This window comes from Chiloscyllium punctatum, unplaced genomic scaffold (genome assembly GCF_047496795.1).
Source record: "Chiloscyllium punctatum isolate Juve2018m unplaced genomic scaffold, sChiPun1.3 scaffold_154, whole genome shotgun sequence".
In the NCBI taxonomy this organism is placed as follows: Eukaryota; Metazoa; Chordata; class Chondrichthyes; order Orectolobiformes; family Hemiscylliidae; genus Chiloscyllium; species Chiloscyllium punctatum.
This window is the reverse complement of record NW_027309888.1, coordinates 505,603-525,452: the sequence shown is the minus strand read 5'-3', so window position 1 is coordinate 525,452 and position 19,850 is coordinate 505,603.

Below are 19,850 nucleotides of genomic sequence, written 5' to 3'. Positions count from 1 at the left end.
CACAGAGGGAGTGCCACACTGTCAGAGGGTCAGCACAGAGGGAGCACCATACTGTCAGAGGGTCAGCACAGAGGGAGTGCCACACTGTCACAGGGTCAGTACAGAGGGAGCACCATACTGTCAGAGGGTCAGCACAGAGGGAGTGCCACACTGTCAGAGGGTCAGCACAGAGGGAGTGCCACACTGTCAGAGGGTCAGCACAGAGGGAGTGCCACACTGTCAGAGGGTCAGTACAGAGAGAGTGCCACACTGTCAGAGGGTCAGTACAGAGAGAGTGCCACACTGTCAGAGGGTCAGTACAGAGGGAGTGCCACACTGTCAGAGGGTCAGTACAGAGAGAGTGCTACACTGTCAGAGGGTCAGTACAGAGAGAGTGCTACACTGTCAGAGGGTCAGTACAGAGGGAGTGCCACACTGTCAGAGGGTCAGCACAGAGGGAGTGCCACACTGTCAGAGGGTCAGTGCAGAGAGAGTGCTACACTGTCAGAGGGTCAGCACAGAGGGAGTGCCACACTGTCAGAGGGTCAGTACAGAGAGAGTGCTACACTGTCAGAGGGTCAGCACAGAGGGAGTGCCACACTGTCAGAGGGTCAGCACAGAGGGAGTGCCACACTGTCAGAGGTCAGTACAGAGAGAGTGCCACACTGTCAGAGGGTCAGTACAGAGGGAGTGCCACACTGTCAGAGGGTCAGCACAGAGGGAGTGCCACACTGTCAGAGGGTCAGTACAGAGAGAGTGCTACACTGTCAGATGGTCTGTACAGAGAGAGTGCTACACTGTCAGATGGTCAGTATTGAGGCACTGCTGGACTGTCAGAGGTGCAGGACCGAGCCAGAGGGTTAGTACTGAGGGAGTGCTACACTGTCAATGGGTCAGTACTGAGGGACCACAGCGATGTGAGGGGGTCAGTACTGAGGGATCACCACGCTGTGAGGGGGTCAGTACTGAGGGATCACCGCGCTGTGAGGGGGTCAGTACTGAGGGATCACCGCGCTGTGAGGGGGTCAGTACTGAGGGATCACCGCGCTGTGAGGGGGTCAGTACTGAGGGAGCACCACACTATGTGTCGGACAGTTAGTACTGAGTGATTGCTGCATTGCCAGAGGGTCAGTACTGAGAGAGTGATGCACACTCAAAGGGTCATTACTGAGGGAGCGCTACACAGTCAGTGTGTCAGTTCTGTGGGAGTGTTGTTACAGAGGGTCAGGACTGAGGGAGTGCTGGACTATCAGAAGTGCAGGACTGAGGCAGTGCCGCACTATCAGAATGTCAGTACTAAGGGAGTTCTGCTCTGTCGGAGGGTCAGTACTGATAAAATGCCACGTTATCGGAGGGTCAGTACCGAGGGAGTGCTGCACTGTAGAAATGTCAGTGCTGAGGGAATGCTATTGTGTCAGAATTTCATTTCTGAGGGTGTGCTGCAGTGTCAAAGGACCAGTGCTGAGGGATTGCAGCACTGTCAGAGTGTCAGTACTGAGGGATTGCAGCACCGTCAGGGGCCAAGGGGCTGTTGCAGTGTCAGAGGGTCAGTTCTGAGGGAGTATTGAATGATCAGAGGATGCGCCTGTCTTAAAGTCAGTATGAAGGTGCGCCACACTGTGGGAGGGTCAGTGTACGTGCAATGCTTCACTGTCAGTACAGAGGGTCAGTACAGAGGGAGTGCCGCAGTGTCATAGGAACAGTACTGAGGGGAGTCTCACTGTCAGAGGGCCAATACCAAGGGAGTGCTGCACTGTCAGAGGGTCAGTACTGAGGGAGTGCTGCACTGTCAGAGGGTCAGTACTGAGGGGAGTCTCACTGTCAGAGGGCCAATACTACTGCAGGAGTGCTGCGCTATCAGGGGGTCAGTAATAGGGAATAGCTGCAATGTCAGAGGGTCAATCTGGGGGCAGTGCTGCACTGTGAGAAGGTCAGTACTGTGGGAGTGCTGCACTGACAGAGGATCATGACTGAGGGAGCGCTGCACTGACAGAGGATCATTACTGAGGGAGCGCTACACTGTCAGCGCATCAGTCTGGGGGATACCTGCATTGTAAGAGAGTCAGGACTGATTGAGTGCCACACTATCAGATGGGCTGAATGGCCTAATTTCTGCTCCCATGTTTTGTGGCCTAAGAGGAATATCTGAAATTGTTCAGTATATTTCTGTCTCTGCTTCCTACATACCCTGCTCAGCAATGATTCCCACGTCCAGATTCCAGAGACTGTGTTCAAACAGACCGTCTCCATTTGGTTACCACCCTCTTTTCCCAGTGTTGGGGTTTCTGTTTCGTGTGACTGACCTGCCAGCTCAAAGGGATATTTTCATGCTGCAGGGCTGAGGTTTATTCCTCAGCTTCTGTGTGCTCATCCCAAATGAATCCCACTGTCCCACACTCATCACAGTCGTGTGTTCCTTATTTCTGAGTTTCCCAATGCTAATCCACATCCAGACTGACATCCCACACTCCTCCAAATCGTATCACAGGCTAATTGCCTGGGAGAAAGGAATGCTAAGAGGGGAAATAGAATTCTGAATGTACCTTACAGTGACATTAAGGGTGAATTGATAATGACAGAAACACAGTGAGAATTTGTGCATGGACCCAGAGGCTACAGTGAATGGATTCATTTTGTCAATGCTCATTGGGACAGGGTTGGTATGAAATCGTGAAGATGCTCTGTGATACAATTAAATGAATGAGCATATATATAGAGAGAGATGGTTCTGAGTGGTGTGGCCTTCTTACAACCCAATAAATCTCCAAAGACGGTGGAAATGTATCTCAGTTTACCGAATGAGGTGATGGAGGAAGTAGCAGGTACACTTGCAAACATTTTCAAATCCCCTCTGGCCACAGGAGAGGTGTCATCGTACTGACCATGTGGTACTGTTATTCAAGAAGGAGCATGGGATATACCAGGCAGCTACAGGCCAGTCAGGCTAATATCGTGGGTGGGAGGTCTGTTGGAAGCAATTTTGGGAGATAGAATTAATCAGCATTTAAAGAGACTGGAATTCATGAAGAACAGTCCGAATGGTTGTGTTAAGGGGAGCTCGGGTCTGACCAATGGGATTGCACTTTTTAAGGAGGTGACCAGGTGTGTAAAAAGGGGCAACACTTTCCTGTCGCCTGCTTGGAGGTCAGTAAGGCTTTTATCAGGATCCATACTGGAAACTGATAGTGAACATACAAACTCAAGATCCAAGGAATTTGGCGCAGAATGCTGAGTGGCAGGAAGCAGACAGTGATGGCCCAGTTAGAAATCTCTGTCTGTTCATGTCTCACTGTCGGTGTCTTGCTGATGTGGTTGATAGAAAAGATTTAGATTTGAATGGTGGAAGGTTAACCATTGGGTCCATGAATGATATGAAGATTGGTTGGGTGATAAATACTGAGGAGGATAGCCTTAGATTACAGAAGGATGGAGATGGCCTTGTCAGATGGACCAATCAGTGACAACGGGTGAGGTGCCTGAAGACTGGAGGGTGATTAATGATGGGCCATTATTGAAGTAAGGCTGTGAGGAACAGCCATTGAACTATGGAGCTGTGAGCCTGATGGCAGTGGTGGGTAAGCTGTTGGAGGGCATTCTGAGAGACAATTTACATGGATTTGGAAAAGCAAGAATTGATTAGGGATGGTCAGCTTGGCTTGTGGAAATGGTTTATCCAACTTGATAGAGGTTTTGAAGGGTTGACTGAGAAGATAGATGAGAAAGTTTCACATGGGAGACTGGTTAGTAAAAGGTTAGATGACATGACATCCAGGGAGAGAGAACACCACGGTGCCGCAGTGGTTAGCACTGCTTCCTCACAGCACCAAGGATGCAACTTTGATTCTAGCTCCCAGCCACTGTCTGTGTGGAGTTTACACATTCTCCCTGAATCTGTGGCTTTCCTCTGGGTGTTCCGGTTTCTACCCACAATCAAAATATGTGCTGGTTAGGTGGGGTGGCCATGGGAAATGCAACATTACAGGGATAGAATAGAGAGTGTGAGTGTAGGTGAGATGCTTTTCAGACGGCCGATGTGGACCTGATGGGCCGAATGGCCTGATTTTACACTGTAGGAATTCAATGATTAATCAAGAGACCCAATAATGTTCTGAGGATCAGGGCTCCAATCTTGGACTGCAGTGGATGTCGGTCCTTACAATCTGAAGGGGTTTGTGGATGAATGCAGTCTGAGAGTTGGGCTGGGCTGTGTTCTGAGGTGTTAAGGGTGTGAATATTTTGTGGAGGTACTGTATGACGGGCATTGTGGGTATACACAATAGAGTGGTGCTTTCTGAGGTATGAGGGAGCACTGTCTGGTGGTACAAGGTGCAGAATGTAGGAAGGTACAGATACACTTCCCTGATCATTCCCTCAGGGTCCGCAAGGCACACTGGTGTCGCAATTTGGGATGGAGGCCACGTCCATTTTAGAAGATTCAGATCTTTTTGAACAAACATTGAAAGATAACATCACCATGTGTCTTAAACATGGATTGGAGGAAAACTGTTGTCAATGTATGGTCACTTGTAGCTTGGAGACTCTCTAGAAAAGCAGGCACCCAAACAGACAAACGCTGTCGATACAAGACGTGGTGCACAGGAAGATCCAACAAGTCATTTGCAGTTGCTGTCTGTCTCCCTACAGCAGTCATCATGCGAGATCAGGGTTTAGTCCTAGGAGAAGTAATCTCTCCATCGAACCTTCCTCCATGTTTGTACAGTAATCGTGGTTGTGTGTGTGTATCTCTGTGTGTGAGAGAGAGACAGAGAGCGAGTGTCTGTCTGTGTGTGAGAGAGAGAGTGCATGTGTGTGTATCTCTGTGTGTCTGTGTGTGTGAGAGAGGGATTATGTGTTTATGTATGTGTCTGTCTGAGTGTGTGTTTGTGTGTGTGTGTGTGTGTTTGAGGAAGTCAGAGTGTGTGTTTGAAAGAGAGTGTGTGTTTGTATGTATGTGTGTGAGAGGAATGTGTGTGTGTGAGAGAGAGGAATGTGTGTGTATATGTTTGAGAGTGTGTGTTTGGGAGAGTGAGTGTCTGTGAGAGTGTGTGTGTGTGTCTGTGTGTGTGTGTGTGTCTGTGTGTGTGTGTGTGTCTGTGTGTGTGTCTGTGTGTGTCTGTGTGTGTCTGTGTGTGTGTGTGTGTGTGTGTGTCTGTGTTTGTGTGTAAACTAGCCAGTCTTATTGTGTGCCCAGCTGCTGTTTCAGGTGAGGTGGTCCTCGTGTCTCCAAAGACACAAAGGCTGCAAGAGTGAATTAACTGGGGGAAAGAGAGTGCTGTTCATTCCAGTGGGGATTCATCCAGTAAACCTCCCCACACACTAACATCCCTCTGACAATGCAGTGACTAGTCCTGAACACAGTGCCCCAGGTACAAACCAATGTAATGTCACCGTAGTCTTATCAGAGCATGCGACAGCTCCTCATTACAGAGTGGGGTCTGGTGGGGATTTAATCAGAGGGTCACTATGGCCCAGCTGAGGGGAGAGGTTGGGAAGGAGAGTCCTTCAGGGTAACTTCAGCTAGTGTGGTAAGCTAACTGACCAGCCAACTGAGCTAACCAACCTCACTCCAGGGGCATGTCCTGTATAACCCAATTATATCCAGCCTGCACCTCAATAGGAGCCAGGAGCAAGGCCATTGGGCCCCCACCCTAACCCAGAAGGGAGAGCACGGGAAGCTGATGAAGGAACCAAGCCCCTCCCATGTGGCCTTCTGAAATGGAGCTGGAGGACAGGGCAGACCTGGTCTGCTGTTTGCTTCCCCGAGACTGGCCTGCTCCACCTTACAGTGAGAGACTGAGGGGAATCTCGAGGAGATTTCACTTCTCACTGAGAGGCTGCAACTCCAATCCAAATCAGGCTGGTTCCCAACGAGACTCACGGAAGGGTGCAGCACTCTACAGATCAGGGTCTTGTGGAGTCATAACCTCCAGGGTGGGGACCAAGAGCTGGGAGGTAGTGTTAAGGACATAAGACCATCTGAAATAGGAACAGGAGGAGACCATTCTGCCCCTCGAGCCTGCTCTACTATTCAATAGAATCGTGAATGATTTAGTATTGATTTGGGAGCTGAAACCTGGACAGTACAGAGACAGAGAATCAAATTATTCTGCAATACGGAATTATCAGACGAGAGCACACACACACACACACACACACACATACACACACACACACATACACACACACACACACACACACACACACACACATACACACACACACACACACACACACATACACACCCACACACACACACACACACACACAAATTGTGGGATTCAGGCCGTCTGTGGGAACGGGGAGAGACAAAGAAGCATAATGCTGGAGAGGGATCTGATCCCACAGATTTCACTCCTTCCCTCTCTCTCTGCAGCTCTCATGTCTGTTTTTGTTTTTCCCAGTTCTCTCTCCCACATCTTTCCTTCAATCCCTATCTCTCACCATCCTTCACATCTCTGTCCTGTTTACATTTCCCAGTAGATTCCCTTCCCCCTTTGTCACCTCACCAGGTTTTTCAGGAATGCTTAATCATTCAGTCTTTCACAAAACTAACACCTTGCTCATCTCTCTCTGCATCTGTCTCTCAGCTCTGTGGGATCTTGCTATTCCTGTCTGTACATCACTCTAGCAACATCATAGCCCCCACTACTACCCCACTCTCTCAGCTCTATCTCTCTGCTGTTGTAACTCCTCTCTCTCTCTGTCCTATATCTCTCCCTGGGATTTCTGTCTTGCTGTCTGCCTGAACTCTCCCTGTCTTTCTCCTCCCATTTTCTCCTTGTATCTGTCTGACATTGTATTTCTCTTCCTGGAGTTTCACTCTCTCTCTCTCTCTCTCTCTGTCTGTCTGTCTGCTCTCTCTCAGTTCTTCTCACTTCCTCTACCCCCCTCTGCCTGCCTGTCTTTCTCTTGTTCTCTCCCTCCCTCCCACTGTCTGTCCATCCATCTCTCTTTCTCTCGTGTAGTTGCTCTCCCTCTTTCTCCCTGGACCCCTCTGCTCTGTCCCAGTGACTGGGGGAAGGGGCATTGGGAAGAGCTTGCCTCAGTGCCTGGTCTCTCCTAGGTTTTACCCCCACTGTAGGGGAGGGGGTGAGTGGAAGGAACATGAAGTACTTTTCTGAGTGTGTCTGAAATAGAGAAAAAGAGAAAGAGAAAGGGAGAGTGATAAAAAGAGAGAGAGACATGGAGAGAGTGGAGATGGAGAAAGTGGAGAGAGAGAAATGGGCAGTAAGAGTCAGGGAGGTGGAGTGAGAAAAGGACAGAGTGAGAGAGACAGGGAGAGAGAGAGAGAGTGAGAAGGGCATATATGGAGGGAGAAGGACAGTGTGTGTACTTGGCGATAGTTTCAGAGTGGGATCTTGTTGTGCATTACTGCAGTCAGTCAAAAGGTGAGTTAGTCTCTGCACTATGTCCTCCAGCCCAGGGACTGTGAGTCTGCATGGGAAGGGGGAGAGTGGGAGACAAGGAGAGAGTGGGACAGCCAGAGACAGGGGGAGGGTTTGATGGAGTTTTGGGGTTGGTGGAGAAAGGAGGGGCTGTTGTCAGAGAGAGATGGAGGGAGGGATAGCATGTGATGCAAAATCTGAGACAGGGTGGAAAAGAGGTCTCCACAGGAAGGATAGTCAATGAGGCCATTCAGGGGCCAATCCTGAGGATCCTGAACCGGTCCAGGATCATTTAATGGGTGAGGGGGGATGATGGGCAGAAAGGACACCATCTGTGATGTAAACCTTCTGTAATTCTCGGACTGGGATCTTGCTGTACATTAAAATCGTCTCAGGCGAGTCAGTCAACCCAGACTCATATACCTGTGTGAGAAAGTGAGGACTGCAGATGCTGGAGAGTCAGAGTTACAAAGTGTGGAGCTGGGGAATCACAGCAGGTCAGCCAGGAGAGTCGATGGTTCAGGCCTGACCTGCTGGGCTTTTCCAGCTCCACACTTTTCCACTCATTTCCCTCTGCCTCAGGGAGTGGGGCTCACAGCAATGTTGGGGGGGCAGCGAAATATTTGAGGGGGGCACAGTTGGTAAGGTAGGTATTTGGGAGGGAAGGTATTTGGGGAAGGGAATAAATTTGGGAGGAGAGTAAAAAATGAGGGGCAAATGTTTTTAGCGGGGTCAAAATTGGGTGAGCACTTTCAGGTCTGAAATAAAGAAAAAGAGAAAGGGAGGGTGAGAAAAAGAGAGAGAGGTAGAGCGAGTGGAGATGGAGAAGGGGGATGAGAGAAAGATGGGGCAGAGACAGACAGTGAGAGGGAGGGTGTGAGAGAAAGGCAGATTGAGAGAAAGAGACAGACAGGGAGAGAGAAGGACAAAGAGAGAAGGGGAAGTCAGACTGAGACAAACAGGCGTTAAAGCATGGACAGACTGGAGGGGTGACACTCAGTATTCCAGTTGGTTCCAGCTCTCTCTCTCTCAATGGTTTTTCACACTCCCTCTCTCCCATGCTCCTGAGGTTTCCTTCAGCTTGTCTCTCTCTCCCTCTCTCTCTCCCTCTCTCTGGATGGTGAGCTGGTCTCTGTCCCTTGCCATGTTGGTCACCTCAGAAAACCTCCAGAAAATTCAAGAGATCAGTCTGCAGGTGATCCCTGGTTTTGTTCATTTCTGGATGGATTCCCAGAACTTTCTATACTTCTGGCCAATTCAAAGAATCAGTTCATAGTTTGAAGCGTTGCTAATCATTTGGATGGCTTGTTCCTGTTAGTTTCTTTGTGTAGCAGGACCCGGTACCTTCCTGTCTGGGCCCTCCTTTGTTTGGTGGAGACGTTATTAGGGATATGTCTGCCCAGGGGAACTGTTGCCTTTGACATTATGCTGATGGGATAACCATCTGGCTGCTGTCTGGCTTTTGTGATTTGGGAGTATAACTTGTCCAATATACCCAGCATCTCTTGGCTGTCTATCTGTGTTTTAGCAAGGAGGCAGCAACATTTCACCCATTCCCCCTCCCCCACCCAGTCTTTTGAATAGAAAGAAGCTTATACAATTAATTACAAACCTAATTTAAAAAGCTGGTTATGTTTGTTGTCAGAGAAGCCTGCTGTTTGAGCGAAAACCATTTTGTACATTGGTCAAACCGATTGTCATATGGCTGATAAGTGATATCATAGAATCCCTACAGAGCAGAAACAGGCCCTTCAGCCCATCGAGACCACAATGACCCTCTGAAGAGAATCCAACTCAGATCTATCCCCTGATGATATCTGTGAAACCCTACATTTCCCATGGCTATTCCAGCTAACCTGAATATCCCTCGACACTATGGGCAATCTGTCAAAAATGCCCACCATTGAACAGTGGGAGAAAACCCATACAGATGGAGGGAGAATGTACAAACTCCACACAGACAATCGCTCAGGAGTGGAATCAAACCCAGGTCTCTGGCGATGTGAGGTGACAGTGCTAACCACTGAGTGACTGTGGCTCTCCTAACTGTTTTGACAAAACATATTCCGTTCTGAGAATCCATACAGAATAGTGATGCATAGCCAACATCCGGTGAGCAGAATAAATGCAAGTGAATGAGACCTCCTGGCTCAAACTCCAGGAATTCCCTTCCTAAGGACATTGTGGGTCTCTCACCTGCAACAGTTCAATGTGCAGCTCACCACCAAAACCAGCTCCCGAGCAGCTACGGACAGGCAATCAATACTGGGCCCAGACAGGAACACTCAAACACTGCAAATGAATGAAACTAACGTGATCACCCGGGGAATTCCATCTACCTTCCAGTCCCTGGGGGTGTGTCCAGGCATTATTCACTGTTAGAAACGAAAATTGCTTCTTAATAATCGCTCTAGACAAATTCAGGAAAACAATGCTTTATTAGCAAGTCTGCAGAGATGGGCAGCCTTCTGAGTAAAAGGCGCGCTGAGGCTTACAAAGTTTCTCATTATATACAGTACAAGTCCCTCCCCTCCTTGGTTCTAACGAGCCATGAGGTTCACATTCTTAAAAACATCATTATTCTCCAATTTGCACCCTTATCACAAAGTCTGCAACAAATGTCTTCAGACCCTCCCCTTCATGCCTCCAGACCCTAGAGGTGTTATTTTTCTCTCCCTGTAGTCTTATCAGTCAAAGACTTATTCTTCTCTGTCTGTGCTGTAGCAGATGTCTCTGTATCAATCTGTAGCAGATGTCTCTCGAGTCGTTTCCCTGTCCTGCAGTCTTTATCAGTCAAGGACTCATCCTTCCCTGCCTGTGTTTATGGTTTCATCAATCAAGGGCCTGCTTGTTTTACTCTGCTCACAAACTGCATGCACTATTTTAAACTATTCTACTTTTGAGTATACAAAATGTTTTAAGAAAGCAAAAGTCTAATGTTTTAGAAAAGAAGCAAAAGTTTTATCTTTTATTATAGATCAGTCTGTGGTCTAGGCACATCTTAAAGTTGCAAACCGAAATTACCTCTCACAATCACCATGATCGTACCCATCTGTTACAGCCTGCAATCCTAACCACCGGTATCCCGAGATATATCAAGGTGAGTGCGGTTAGGACCACAGCTTGATGTGAGAGGAGCCGAATTCGTTAATGACAGGTGGTGGGAATGCCATGGTATGGCCTGATCCTTCACATTTACGTAAGTGTGGTCCTTGTCAATGTCCCCTCTATCTCCACAGCATGTGGGATGGAATCATGATAACCCATCTAAATACCTTCTTTAATGTAATTCCGATACTTTCGACTTCAAAGATCCCCATCCTAACATTGTCACTTGGGATAACTGGAATCCCTCGCACCAAGCCCAGTGCCCCACCGAAAGTGTCCTTACAGCTGTCATTAACCCAGCCCTTGGTGAGCTGCTGTAACTGACAGTGAGACATGTTAGTGTGGGTGTTCTCCTGGAACAAATATTTCCGCTGTTTGTCACTAATCCGGGATGGGACTTCTCTCGAGCAGTGAGGTCCGCTGCCTTCATTTCATACTGGATGTCCCCCCCCCTCACTGTTGTCCCTCAGGGAGGGCTGAATGGCCTGGTGGACAAAGTCACAGGGTGATTAATTTAATTTGTTTGTCAGCATCCAGTCCGTGTATGACAGACTGTCGGTCTGTCTCAACCAAAAATGTATCTGGGTTTGAGACAGGATCAAACAGAGTGGCCTTTTTGGTGCTGCCCACCAGCTGGGTGCCTGGAATGGCTGTTGTGTATGGAGTGAGACCATCAGCTGTTTGACTCTTGGTAACCACAGGATTCATGGAATCTGGGTCCGTCTGTGGCTCAGGGCTGGGGGCAAAAGGTGCAGTTACCTGGGAGACAGGCAGTGGGAGTCCCCATCTGTGAGCGGGTGTGGATGTGTCAGTGTGGAGCCTGTCGTTATCTCCCTGGGGAGGTAGAACCCCAAAGGCACACATTATCCCATTCTGGGAGGGGTCCTAGTTCCCTAGGGATTGTATTTGCTCCTGACACCCCCTACTAGGGCCTGATGTGTGTTGTTCCGTGTTGCAGGTGTACAGGACCCATGCAGCTGCTTGGAGCTCATACACTGTCCTTCCAGATTGTCAATGTAACCTGAGGCTGCCTCCCCATCCCCAGAGACCCTCCTTTCACTGGATTCGGCTCTTCCCAATTGGAACTGGAGTAGTCCCATTTGGGTGAGATTTTCCGACAACGTTCTGTCCTGCTCATTGTATCGGAGACCTAGCTCGGTCACAGCCTGTAGTTTTCCCTGGGGTGACCGGATCCCAGCTGCCTTATCCCAGGCTATCGGCAGTGGAGTGAGCTTTCCAGCTTCCTTCCCCGGTTCTCTATGGGCATCTCACCATAGCTCCTGTACCAGGAATCCTTCGCTGCAAGGCCAGGCTGGCTTCCTGTGAAATTCTGCAGGACTGTTTCACATTTGTCCCGGCTCGTGTTCCTATTGCTTTGGTCGCTTCTATATTATGGGACACCTGGGTATACTCATAGAGTCATAGAGTTCTACAGCATGGAGACAGGCTCTTTGGCCCAAACTGGTCCATCCACACTAACCCCGTTTCCCTGCACTTGGCCCATATCCTTCCAATACGTTCCTCCCCATGTATTTGTCCAAGTGCATTTTAAATGTTATTAAATGTATCCTCCTTGACCACTTGCACTGGTAGTTCATTCTGTATGTGTACCATCCTCTGGGTAAAAGCATTGTCCCTCAGGTTCCCTTTAATCATTCAACTTTCACCTTAAACTGATGCCCTTTCGTCCTTGATTCCCCAAGCCTTGGATAAAGACTGAGTGTATTCACCCTATCCATGTCTCCCATGATCTTATACACCTCTATAAGGATACCCCTCAGTCTCCTACACACGAAAGAAAATGTCCTTTCTTGTCCAACCTCTCTCTATATCTGTCTAGTTGAGTTCTGGCAACATCCTTCTGTACTCTTCCCAGTTTAATAACATCCGTCCTATAGCAAGGTGGGTAAAACTGAACACAATACTCCAAGTGCGGCCTCACTAACATCCTGCACAACTACAACAGAACTTCCCAACGTCGATATTCCATGCCCTGACTGGTGAAGGGCTCATTGTGCCAAAACCCTTCTTCACTGCCCTGTCTCCCTGAGTTCAGAGAGCCGTGCTCCTGGAATCCAAGGTCCCTCTGTCCCACTACACTCCTTCAGGCCCTACCATTCCCCATGAAACCCCAGTCTTGATGTGACTTTCCAAAATGCAAGATCTCGCCCTTGTCTGTATTAAACTCCATTTGCCATTTCTCAGCCCAATTCCCCAGCTGATCAAGGTCCTGTTGCAATTGCTGAGAACCTTCCTCACTTATTTTAGTGTAATCTGAAAACTTTCTAATCATCCCTTAAACACCCGCATCCAAATTATTGATATAGATAACAAACAGCAATGGGCCTAGCACTGACCAGCTGCGTGGCACAATGGCTCAGTGGTTAGCACTGCTGCCTCACAGCACCGCGGATCTGGGTTCAAATCCAACCTCACAGGATGCTCTGTGGGGGTTAGATCCTGTTAGGGTTAGATTTCCGACAGTATGGAATCAGGCCATTTGGCCCAACAAACCACACCAACCTGCTGAAGAGTAACCCACCCAGATCCATTCTCCCAACCCAACATTTACCCTTAACGAATGCACCTAGCATTATGGGCAATTTAGCCTGGCCAATTCATCTGACCTGCACATTTTTGGAATGGGGAGGAAACCAGAGCACCCAAAGGAAACCCGCGCAGACACAGGGAGAATGTGCAAACTCCACACAGTCACCCGAGGCTGGGGTCAAACCCGGGTCCCTGGCGCTGTGAGGCAGCAGTGCCAACCGCTGAGCCACCATGCCACCCCAACTGAGTTTGTACGTTCTCCCGATGTCTGCGTGGGTTTTGTCTGGGTGCACCGGTTTCCTCCCACAATCCAAAGATCTGCAGGTCAAGTAAATTGGCCATGCTCAATTGCCGAGAATGTTCATGGATATGTAAGTAAGTTGCATTACTCAGGGGTAAATGTAGAGTAATAAAGTAGGGGAATGGGTTTAGGTGGAATAATCATCAGAGGGCCAGTAAACTTTTTGGGCCGAAGGGCCTGTTTCCACAGAGGAGGGATTCTATGATTCTATGACCGCTGACGCACACCATTAGTCACAGGCCTCCAGTCAGACTGTTACCCTCTGCTTCCTACCATCAAGCCAATTGTGTACTCAGTTTGCCAACGCCCCCTGGATTCCATGCGATGTAACCTTCCAGACCAAGGTACCATGTGGAACCTTATCAAAGGCCTTCCTGAAATCTGTAGAGTCTACATGTACTGGCCTGCCCTCGTCAAACTTCCTGATCACTTCAATAAAGAACGCTGACTAATTTGTGAGGCATGGTCTCCCATGCACAAGGCTTTGCTGACTACTCCCAATCAAATGTATTTCCAAATGCATGTCTATCTAATCTCTCAGCATCTTCTCAATAACTTACTTACCACGGATGTTAGGTTTACTGATCTATAGTTCCCAGGTTTATCTTTGCAGCCATTCTTGAATAAGGGCGCAACATATGCTGTCCTCCAGTCTTCCGGGACCTCACCTGTGGCGAACAGTGAGGCAAAAAGATCAGCAGGGACCCCACAAGTACTTCCCTCGCCTCTTGAGGTGCGGTTGGATATATTTGGTCAGGTCCAGGAGATTTATCCACCTTCATACATTCTAATGCATTCAACACATCCTCTCCTGTGATATGGTCTAACCCCAAGAGATCATCACTAACTTTCCCAAGTTCCCAAGCCTTCATGTCCTTCTCCACAGTCAACACAGAGGGGAAATAACTCCTGTGATTCTGCAACACATGTCCACTTTGGTCCTTGAAGGGTCCTATTTTCTCTCTAGTTATTATTTTTTTCCTTGGGAGGGGGAGATTGCAGTGTTGGGTAGGGATCAGTCAGGGAGGGGGTGGGAGCAGTGTTGGGTAGGGATCAGTCAGGGAGGGGGAGATTGCAGTGTTGGGTAGGGATCAGTCAGGGAGGGGGTGATTGCAGAGTTGGGTTGGGATCAGTCAGGGAGGGGGGAGATTGCAGTATTGGGTAGGGATCAGTCAGGGAGGGGGTGATTGCAGAGTTGGGTTGGGATCAGTCAGGGAGGGGGGAGATTGCAGTATTGGGTAGGGATCAGTCAGGGAGGGGGTGATTGCAGAGTTGGGTTGGGATCAGTCAGGGAGGGGGTGAGTGCAGAGTTGGGTTGGGATCAGTCAGGGAGGGGGTGAGTGCAGTGTTGTGTAGGGATAGAGGGAAATCAGGAGGGCAAAAAGGGGACATGAGATTGCTTTGGCAAAGAGATTTAAGGCGAATCCAAAATGTTTTTATAAATTCATAAAGGACAAAAGGGTCACTGGGGAGAGAATAAGGCCCCTCAAAGATCATGGCAGCCTGCACGTGGAGCTGCAGGAGATAGGGGAGAAACTGAACAAACATTTCCTGTAGAGAAGGACCAGGAATATATCGAATAGAATGATGGTTTGGGAAATAGCATTGGGAAATAGATGGTGTCATCTTGCAAAATGTCTATATTACAGAGGAGGAGGTGCTGGATGTCTTGAAATGGTTAAAGGTGGATAAATCCCCAGGACCTTATCAGGTATACTCTCGATCTCTGTGGGAAGCTAGAGAAGTGATTGCTGGGTCTCTTACTGAGATATTTGTATCATCGATATTCACAGGTGAGGTGCCAGTAGACTGGAGGTTGGGCTAACATGGTGCCACTGTTTAAGAAGGGCGGTAAGGACAAGTCAGGGAACTACAGACTGGTTCGCCTGTCGTCAGTCGTGGGCACGTTGAGAGACGGATACATGAGGGACAGGAATTACATGTGTTGAGAAAGGCAATGTCTAATTGGGGATAGTCAGCATTGCTTTGTACGTGGGAAATCATGGCTCAAGATATTGAGTTTTTTGAAGAAGTAACAAAAGGATTGATGAGGGCAGCGCGGTGGATGTGAGTGATATGGACTTCAGTAAGGTGTTCGAAATGTTTCCACATGGGAGATTGGAGAGCAAGGATAGATCTCATGGAATACTGGGAAAACCAGCCATTTGGATACAGAACTGGCACGAAGGTAGAAGACAGAGGGTGGTTGTGGAGGGTGTTTTTTTCAGCCTGGAGACCTGTGACCAGTGGAGTGCCACAAGGATCGGTGCTGCGTCCACTACTTTCCATTAATGATATAAATGATTTGGATGTGAACACAGCAGGTATAGTTAGTAAGTTTGCACATGACACCAAAATTGGAGGGGTAGTGGACAGTGAAGAATGTTACTTCACATTACAACGGGATGGTGAACTGATGGGCCAATGGGCTGAGGAGTGGCAGATGGAGCTTCATTTAGATAAATGGGAGGTGCTGAATTTTGGGAAAGCAACTCTTCGCAGGACTGATACACTTAATGTTAAGGTCCCAGGGAGTGTTTCTGAACAAAGAGACCTTGGAGTGCAGGTTCATTGTTCCTTGAAAGGAGAATCGTGGGTCGATAGGATAGTGAAGAAGGTGTTTGTTATGCTTGTGTTTACTGATCAGTGCATTGAGTAGAGGAGTTAGGAGGTCATGTTGTGGCTGTACAGGACATTGGATAAGCCAGTTTTGGCATATTGCGTGCAATTCTAGTCTCCTCCCTATCGGAATGATGTTGTGTAAATTGAAAGGGTTCAGAAAAGATTTGCACAAACGCTGACAGGATTGGAGGATTTGAGCTAAAGGGAGAGGTGAAATGGGCTGGGGATGTTTTCCCTGGAATGTCTGAGGCCGAGGGGTAACCCATATGGAGGTTTATAAAACCATGAGAGGCATGGTTAGGATTAACAGACAAGGTCTTTTCCCTGGGGTGGGGTAGTCCAGAACTGGAGGGCCTAGGTTCAGGATGAGAGGGGAAAGATATAAAAGGAACCTAAGGGACAACGTTTTGATGTGGAGGGTGTTGCGTGTATGGAATGACCTGCCTGGTGAAGTGGTGGAGACTGGTACAATTACTGCATTTAAAAGGCATCTGGATGGGTATAAGAACAGGAAGGGTGAGAGGGATTTGGGCCAAGTGCAGGCAACTATGACGAGATTATGTTAGGATATGTGGGTGGTGTGGATGAGTTGGACCGAAGGCCCTGTTTCTGTGCTGTCCATCTCTCTGACTGTAAATGTTTTGTACTGTCCATTTCCAGCCATACACTTCACTGTTTCCCCTGTTTACCTTGGTCAGTTCTCCTCTCAAACACATGTCAATGGCTTTGGATGTGATTGTAGGGTGTGTTTTATGGTCACTTTAACAATCCATCATCTCGCTGAATTCCACGACACTACAATTTCCCAGAGGAAATCTCAGTGTGACATTACTCCTACACTCAGCTTCTACACCCAACGGTCGATCTGAGATAGTCACCTCCCTGGCTGTTTCCACAACGTGTTATTCAAAGAAACACTGACACAAACATTCAAAGAGGAGTTCGGAGAACATCCCTTTTGCCGATGTGACTGTCCCAGATTATACAAAGACTGAAGTCTCCCAGAATTATCACAGTGCCTTTGTATTACACAGGAATACATTGGAATGTGTAACAGGGTTGAGCAATGAAATGCTGTTAGGCAGCCTCTAAACTGTTATCCTGCTTGTGTTTTTGACACGTGTTACCCAGAATCTCCATTCGGACTGATTCAGCTTCATCATCTGAGGCCAAATGCTTTCTCTGTAATGCCTTTGTTACCCATTACGGTCAGGGTTACCCATCCTGCCCTCCCTGACACCCCTCAAGGAGGTGAACAATAGAATATTCATGTTCCACCTTTTGTTCACCCTGTCACCACTGAATCTCATTTATCTCTGTGCCACAGTCCATCCACCTTATTGCAGAGACATTATCCAGTACAAAAAAGAACATTACGATTGACTCTTTCCACAATTTCTTGTCACAGTCCAATTCACTGATGTACAGTTTCAGTTAAACTCTGTCTCTTCCTGTTCCTTTCTGCTTGTCTTCAGCTACATTGCCATTTCTGTTTGGATTTGGAAAGCTCCTTTCACCTGAACCCTGGCCCTGCATCCTCTCTGTCAGTTTAAAGTCCTTTCCATAAGCTTACCGACATGATTGACCAGGACACTGCTCCCAGCAGTGTTGTGTTTAATTCACTCATGGGATGTTGCTGTCTCTGGCTGGCCAGCATCACATGCCCACTCCGAGCTGCCCTTGAGCTGAGTGCCTTGCTGGATCATTACAAAGATCAGTTTAGAGTCAACCCCATCGCTCTGGGTCTGGATCATATGTAGGCCAGACCCGCTGCCTATAACAGATTTCCATTCGGAAAGAATATTAGGCAGTTAGATGGGTTATACTGGACACCAGCATTAACATCTGGATGAACAGTCAGGTGAGAATAGCACGAGGCCATCACCTGTCCCACTCGTAGCTCACCTGTCACTGAGTACTGATCCCCGTGCACCATGAATCACAACCCTTTCATCATGACCATTGTGTGATCCTGATACCTTCCTGCACTCTGGTGATATCACTCAGTATCCCTCCATGTGGTATCCCTCCCTGTGTGGGTCTAATTGCTGCCTCTGTCAGTGTCTCTCACTCTTGCAGCTACTCCAGATCCTGACCCAACAGCATTCTCCATTCCAGAGGGACACAGCAGCACAGGCCAGGGATGGAGACTGGGATTTTCCAGATCTCTGTGGGACTCAGTGCCATTCTCCATGTGTAACCCTCACTGCATCAGTCTAATTTCCCATTCTGTCTGTTTCTCTGTCTCCTGTAGGTCATCAGGATGTTCCTGTCTCAGCCGAATTCCTAACTCTTGTCTCATCCATAACCACATCAAAGACGGTTGGTCAGTCAGAGAGACATGAAGAGGGAGGTCTGGAGCCTTCAGTAAATCCTGCAGTCGGTAAGATCACTCACAGTAAACAGCACAGGGAGGGGTTAGTGACCTTCTGTATTCAGACCTGGAAGACAGGACATAGACACAGAGCTGGGGAAGGAAAAGCAACATTCTAGGCTTCATTCACATCATCTTGTGAGGGACCTGCTCTTCACCTCTGCTGTCCTGGTCCTCACTGAGACATCTCTCTCTGACTCTCTCTCTCACCCCCTCACTATCATTCTTTCTTTCTCACCCTCTCTTTCTCTCTCACCCCCTCACTCACTCTCCACCCAAACTCTCTCTCACCCGACTTCTCTCTCCCTCGCATCCCTCTCTCTCTCATCCCTCTATCACTGGATTGCCCTCTATCTCTCCCTATCAGCTTTGCCTCCTCGATATCTATCTCTCTCTCTCTCTCTCGCTCGCTCTCTCTCTCTCGTCCCCTTCTCGTGCGCTCTCTTGCTCTCAGACTCTCTGTCTCATTTCATTCCCCTCCCTCCCACTCATTTGCACCTCTCTCTCTCTCTTGCCCCCCCCTCTTGCCCCCCTCGGTCTCGCGCTCTCGCTCGCCCCCCTCTCACTCACTCGCCCCTCTCTCTCACCCCCTCGCCCCTCTCTCTCACCCCTCCTCACTCTCAACCCATCTCTCTCTCACCCTCTCTCTCCCTTCCCCTCTTATGCTCTCTTCCCCCTCTCTCACTCACCCCTCTCTCCCCTTTTCTCACCCCCTTGCTCTCATTCCCCCTCTCAACAGTTTGTATTTCTATTATCATGCTTATAATTTCACAAAAATCCTATTGAGAACTTTAGACCTCAGGCCAGAGATGGAGATATTAGGTCATTGCCAAAGCATTGCCAAAAAGCAGGTTTTGAGGGATGTCTTAAAGGTGGAAAGCAGACCTGTGAGGTTTTGGCTGCGAATTTCAGACCATGCTGCTTCAGCAAGTGTACAAACAGCCACACAGATGAACTAATGAATTAACAAATGGTTTGGAGTCTCGAAGAAAATGGGTTGTCCAGGTCTCAAAGTGTGTGTGGTGCAGGGAGTTAGGGACTATGACAGCCAGGAATTAAATCAAGTGTGAGAATTTTAAATTGAGGGATATTGGCCAGGTGCTGGCAGGTGAGACTAGATTGGGTTGGGGTATCTGGTCGGCATGGACGGGTTGGACCGAAGGGTCTGTTTCCATGCTGTACATCTCTATGGCTGTATGCTGTTGATTCTAATTAGGAGCCTTTTGATGAATCAACAAGCAGAGATTTAGACTTTCTTGAGATTACAGGGAGATTGAATGTTGGAAGCTGGCCCTGAGTATGTTTGGATAATGAAGTCTGGAGATAACACACAACGGATGAGAGTTTCAGTATATGAGCTGAGACAAGGGTGGAATCAGCTAGAAATAGTGATCTTGGAGTGGGACTGGGCTGTCACCCTCACCTCACCTCTGGGATTCAGTTAGTTGTCAGGTTGTTAATCAGGGCAGTAACACAATCGGGAGCTGAGTGGTCCTGGTGGAGCCTAAAATGAGTGTCACTCAGCTGGCTG